Source organism: Brachycentrus maculatus, unplaced genomic scaffold (assembly GCF_059751285.1).
Source record: "Brachycentrus maculatus isolate JH-2025_06_01 unplaced genomic scaffold, ASM5975128v1 h1tg002386l, whole genome shotgun sequence".
In the NCBI taxonomy this organism is placed as follows: Eukaryota; Metazoa; Arthropoda; class Insecta; order Trichoptera; family Brachycentridae; genus Brachycentrus; species Brachycentrus maculatus.
The window spans coordinates 12,501-19,431 of NW_028282870.1; the positions used below are offsets into that span (position 1 = coordinate 12,501).

Sequence of the window (6,931 nt, forward strand, 5' to 3'; positions counted from 1 at the left end):
GGAGTGATGGATTATTTACAATAGATAATATTATTAATTGAATAAATCAATTAATCAATATAAGGTTATTAATGAGAAGGGTGAACGGCGGGAGTAGCTAAGATCGGCCTAAGGTTGCCGAATGCCTCGCCGTCTGACATTAATTCGACCCTCTCGATGGCTCGTCGGGAATGGCCCGGATCGAGCTCGCGACGCGGTCAAGCGGCCGCGCGTACCCCACACTGCGCGGGTACTACGAGTGGGAGTTAATATATAATATTATACGAGGAGTTATTAATACATAATATAACACAAGGAAGGGTGAACGGCGGGAGTAGCTATGATCAGCTTAAGGTTGCCAAATGCCTCGCCGTCTGACATTAATTCGACCCTCTCGATGGCTCGTCGGGAATGGCCCGGATCGAGCTCGCGACGCGGTCAAGCGGCCGCGCGTACCCCACACTGCGCGGGTACTACGAGTGGGAGTTAATATATAATATTATACGAGGAGTTATTAATACATAATATAACACAAGGAAGGGTGAACGGCGGGAGTAGCTATGATCAGCTTAAGGTTGCCAAATGCCTCGCCGTCTGACATTAATTCGACCCTCTCGATGGCTCGTCGGGAATGGCCCGGATCGAGCTCGCGACGCGGTCAAGCGGCCGCGCGTACCCCACACTGCGCGGGTACTACGAGTGGGAGTTAATATATAATATTATACGAGGATATTAATACATAATATAACACAAGGAAGGGTGAACGGCGGGAGTAGCTATGATCAGCTTAAGGTTGCCAAATGCCTCGCCGTCTGACATTAATTCGACCCTCTCGATGGCTCGTCGGGAATGGCCCGGATCGAGCTCGCGACGCGGTCAAGCGGCCGCGCGTACCCCACACTGCGCGGGTACTACGAGTGGGAGTTAATATATAATATTATACGAGGATATTAATACATAATATAACACAAGGAAGGGTGAACGGCGGGAGTAGCTATGATCAGCTTAAGGTTGCCAAATGCCTCGCCGTCTGACATTAATTCGACCCTCTCGATGGCTCGTCGGGAATGGCCCGGATCGAGCTCGCGACGCGGTCAAGCGGCCGCGCGTACCCCACACTGCGCGGGTACTACGAGTGGGAGTTAATATATAATATTATACGAGGAGTTATTAATACATAATATAACACAAGGAAGGGTGAACGGCGGGAGTAGCTATGATCAGCTTAAGGTTGCCAAATGCCTCGCCGTCTGACATTAATTCGACCCTCTCGATGGCTCGTCGGGAATGGCCCGGATCGAGCTCGCGACGCGGTCAAGCGGCCGCGCGTACCCCACACTGCGCGGGTACTACGAGTGGGAGTTAATATATAATATTATACGAGGAGTTATTAATACATAATATAACACAAGGAAGGGTGAACGGCGGGAGTAGCTATGATCAGCTTAAGGTTGCCAAATGCCTCGCCGTCTGACATTAATTCGACCCTCTCGATGGCTCGTCGGACAAGGCCCGGATCGAGCTCTGAACGCGGTCAAGCGACGCCGACGCGCGGCAATCGCGAGTACCCTACGCTGCGCGAGTACTACGAGTCGGAGTGTTTGTTCGTTTAGATAATGTATATATATATATATATATATATATATATATATATATATATATATATATATATATATATATATATATATATATATAAAATATTATATAAGGAGGGGTGAACGGCGGGAGTAGCTATGAACGGCTTAATGCCTCGCCGTCTGACATTCGTCGGGGAGTACGAGTGATTGTTTATTCATGTGAGAGATAACAGAGAGTCGGAGTGATGGATTATTTACAATAGATAATATTATTAATTGAATAAATCAATTAATCAATATAAGGTTATTAATGAGAAGGGTGAACGGCGGGAGTAGCTAAGATCGGCCTAAGGTTGCCGAATGCCTCGCCGTCTGACATTAATTCGACCCTCTCGATGGCTCGTCGGGAATGGCCCGGATCGAGCTCGCGACGCGGTCAAGCGGCCGCGCGTACCCCACACTGCGCGGGTACTACGAGTGGGAGTTAATATATAATATTATACGAGGAGTTATTAATACATAATATAACACAAGGAAGGGTGAACGGCGGGAGTAGCTATGATCAGCTTAAGGTTGCCAAATGCCTCGCCGTCTGACATTAATTCGACCCTCTCGATGGCTCGTCGGGAATGGCCCGGATCGAGCTCGCGACGCGGTCAAGCGGCCGCGCGTACCCCACACTGCGCGGGTACTACGAGTGGGAGTTAATATATAATATTATACGAGGAGTTATTAATACATAATATAACACAAGGAAGGGTGAACGGCGGGAGTAGCTATGATCAGCTTAAGGTTGCCAAATGCCTCGCCGTCTGACATTAATTCGACCCTCTCGATGGCTCGTCGGGAATGGCCCGGATCGAGCTCGCGACGCGGTCAAGCGGCCGCGCGTACCCCACACTGCGCGGGTACTACGAGTGGGAGTTAATATATAATATTATACGAGGATATTAATACATAATATAACACAAGGAAGGGTGAACGGCGGGAGTAGCTATGATCAGCTTAAGGTTGCCAAATGCCTCGCCGTCTGACATTAATTCGACCCTCTCGATGGCTCGTCGGGAATGGCCCGGATCGAGCTCGCGACGCGGTCAAGCGGCCGCGCGTACCCCACACTGCGCGGGTACTACGAGTGGGAGTTAATATATAATATTATACGAGGAGTTATTAATACATAATATAACACAAAGAAGGGTGAACGGCGGGAGTAGCTATGATCAGCTTAAGGTTGCCAAATGCCTCGCCGTCTGACATTAATTCGACCCTCTCGATGGCACGTCGGACAAGGCCCGGATCGAGCTCTGAACGCGGTCAAGCGACGCCGACGCGCGGCAATCGCGAGTACCCTACGCTGCGCGAGTACTACGAGTCGGAGTGTTTGTTCGTTTAGATAATGTATATATATATATATATATATATATATATATATATATATATATATATATATATATATATATATATATATATATATATATATATAAAATATTATATAAGGAGGGGTGAACGGCGGGAGTAGCTATGAACGGCTTAATGCCTCGCCGTCTGACATTCGTCGGGGAGTACGAGTGATTGTTTATTCATGTGAGAGATAACAGAGAGTCGGAGTGATGGATTATTTACAATAGATAATATTATTAATTGAATAAATTAATTAATCAATATAAGGTTATTAATGAGAAGGGTGAACCGCGGGAGTAGCTATGATCGGCCTAAGGTTGCCGAATGCCTCGCCGTCTGACATTAATTCGACCCTCTCGATGGCTCGTCGGGAATGGCCCGGATCGAGCTCGCGACGCGGTCAAGCGGCCGCGCGTACCCCACACTGCGCGGGTACTACGAGTGGGAGTTAATATATAATATTATACGAGGAGTTATTAATATATAATATAACACAAGGAAGGGTGAACGGCGGGAGTAGCTATGATCAGCTTAAGGTTGCCAAATGCCTCGCCGTCTGACATTAATTCGACCCTCTCGATGGCTCGTCGGGAATGGCCCGGATCGAGCTCGTGACGCGGTCAAGCGGCCGCGCGTACCCCACACTGCGCGGGTACTACGAGTGGGAGTTAATATATAATATTATACGAGGAGTTATTAATACATAATATAACACAAGGAAGGGTGAACGGCGGGAGTAGCTATGATCAGCTTAAGGTTGCCAAATGCCTCGCCGTCTGACATTAATTCGACCCTCTCGATGGCTCGTCGGACAAGGCCCGGATCGAGCTCTGAACGCGGTCAAGCGACGCCGACGCGCGGCAATCGCGAATATATATATATATATATATATATATATATATATATATATATATATATATATATATATATATATATTATGATGAAGATGGAGAGGAAGAAGAAGTAGAAGAAAAGTAGTAGAAGAAGAAGAAGAAGAATAATAATAATAATGATAACAAAACTAATAATCATAATAGTTATGATAATACTGATAACAATGATTATAATAATAAGAAGAAGAAGAAGAAGAAGAAGAGGAAGAAGAAGAAGAAGAAGAATAGTTATCATAATAATAGTAGTAATAGTAATAATAATAATAATAATTTCGTAAGATGAAGAAAAAGAAGAAGAAGAAGAACAAGAGCAAGAAGAAGAAGAGGAAGAAGAGGAAGTCGAAGAAGAGGTATAGGACCACGAAGAATAGAAGAAGAAGAAGAAGAAGAAGAAGTAGGAGAAAAGTAGAAGAAGAAGAAGAAGAATAATAATAATAATAATAACAAAACTAATAATCATAATAGTTATGACAATACTGAATAATAAGAGGAAGAAGAAGAAGAAGAAGAAGAAGAAGAAGGAGAAGAAGAAGAAGAAGAGTTATCATAACAATAGTAGTAATAGTTAAAATAATAATAATTTCGTAAGAAGAAGAAAAAGAAGAAGAAGAAGAAGAAGAACAAGAGCAAGAAGAAGAAGAGGAAGAAGAGGAAGTCGAAGAAGAATAGAATAGAATAGAAGAAGAAGACGATTAAGACGAAAAGTAGACGACGAAGAATAGAAGAAGAAGAAGAAGAAGAAGAAGAAGGATAATAATAATAATAATAATAATAATAATAATAATAATAACAAAACTAATAATCATGATAGTTACGATAATAATGATAACAATGATTATAATGATAAGGAGAAGGAGAAGAAGAAGAAGAGGATGAATACTTTTTAAAAAAATATATATATCTGCGTGTACACGCATCGACGTGTAAAAAATATGTATATATATTCGTAACGTGTATCCGCTATCGAAACGAAAATCGTGTAGAGAGAAGTGAAAAAAATTATGCGCGCCGACCATCTGGACTCGATCACTCGCCGTACCCCGCGCGGGAGTTACGCTAAGCCCGAATCCGCGCACCCGCCTCGGTCTAGTCGCTCTCGGGGCCGGGGCCGGCGAGACCGGGCCGCCGCGGTACTGTATGCGCGTCCGTAGTGGCGCGCTGATTTGCACAGCGTTCGCAAACCGCGGCGGCCCATCTGTCGGTCGCGTCGGCGGTACATTTGCGAAACTCGACGCGGCGTTCGCCTTCTGGCTTCGCCGGCGCCCGTGTCTCATCTCTGGAGTTCCGCGCGAGTAGAACTTGACCAAGAAATGAAAAAGAGTACGGTCGGAGGAGGTAACTCCCCGGCCACACCGTTGCCTCACGGCTCACGGCGTACGCGTTTTACGAATGGGAATTCATAATTTAGGCGACGACGACGCACTCCGTGTGATCGATCCCCGCCTGCTCTCCCCGCTCGGCTCTTCGAGCAAGAGAACCACCGCAGCGGCAAGGCAGAGTAACAACAATACACATGCCCGATAATGAGCAAATTGTTCTTTTATCGACGGAGTGTGAGTGTCACAGAGCGTGGCGCGGCGGGTGACTCCGCCGCGCGCGAACACGCCGTGTCCGAGCAGTGTCTCTCGGTTACGCAGCTAACCCGAAGAACAGCTCCCTGGTTGATCCTGCCAGTAATCATATGCTTGTCTCAAAGACTAAGCCATGCAAGTCTCAGTAAAAGCCGAATTAAGGTGAAACCGCGAATGGCTCAATATATCAGTTTTGGTTCCTTAGATCGTACACGGTTACTTGGATAACTGTGGCAATTCTAGAGCTAATACATGCAAACGAGGTCCTGACCGGCAACGGGAGGGATGCTTTTATTAGATCAAAAACCAATCGGCGGCGGGGTTCGCGCCCCGTCCGTCGCCATTCGAGATGACTCTAGATAACTTTGAGCTGATCGCACGGTCTAGCACCGGCGACGCATCTTTCAAATGTCTGCCTTATCAACTGTCGATGGTAGTTTATGCGACTACCATGGTTGTCACGGGTAACGGGGAATCAGGGTTCGATTCCGGAGAGGGAGCCTGAGAAACGGCTACCACATCCACGGAAGGCAGCAGGCGCGCAAATTACCCACTCCCGGCACGGGGAGGTAGTGACGAAAAATAACGATACGGGACTCGTCCGAGGCCTCGTGATCGGAATGATTACACTTTAAATCCTTTAACGAGGATCCATTGGAGGGCAAGTCTGGTGCCAGCAGCCGCGGTAATTCCAGCTCCAATAGCATATACTAAAGTTGTTGCGGTTAAAAAGCTCGTAGTTGAAATTGTGTCCTGCGGTGTCGGTCTACCGAATGCGGTACGACAGGCACGTCTGCGGGGCTTCTCGCCGGTGCGTCCACCGCCGGTGTGTCGCGGTCGTCCTCACGGTCGGCCGCGCGCCGAGGCGGGCCGTCGCGGCTGTTTACTTTGAACAAATTAGAGTGCTCAAAGCGGGCTAACACTTGCCTGAATATTGTACGCATGGAATAATAGAATAGGACCTCGGTTCTGTTTTGTTGGCTTTCTGATACCAGAGGTAATGATTAATAGGGACAACTGGGGGCATTCGTATTGCGACGTTAGAGGTGAAATTCTTGGATCGTCGCAAGACGGACTAAAGCGAAAGCATTTGCCAAAGGTGTTTTCATTAATCAAGAACGAAAGTTAGAGGTTCGAAGGCGATTAGATACCGCTGTAGTTCTAACCATAAATGATGCCAGCCAGCGATCCGCCGAAGTTTCATAATTTTAACCCGGTGGGCAGCTCCCGGGAAACCAAAGCTTTCGGGCTCCGGGGGGAGTATGGTTGCAAAGCTGAAACTTAAAGGAATTGACGGAAGGGCACCACCAGGAGTGGAGCCTGCGGCTTAATTCGACTCAACACGGGAAAACTCACCAGGCCCGGACACTGGAAGGATTGACGGATTAACAGCTCTTTCTCGATTCGGTGGGTGGTGGTGCATGGCCGCTCTTAGTTGGTGGAGCGATTTGTCAGGTTAATTCCGGTAACGAACGTAACTCTAGCCTATTAAATAGACGTGCAACCGGTA

At 46.8% G+C, this 6,931-nt stretch overlaps 1 pseudogene; it reads left to right on the plus strand.

The window, feature by feature from the left end:
* Positions 1-5,504: 5,504 nt before the first annotated feature.
* Positions 5,505-6,931, plus strand: LOC148298200 (small subunit ribosomal RNA; annotated as a pseudogene; the record flags this gene model as incomplete).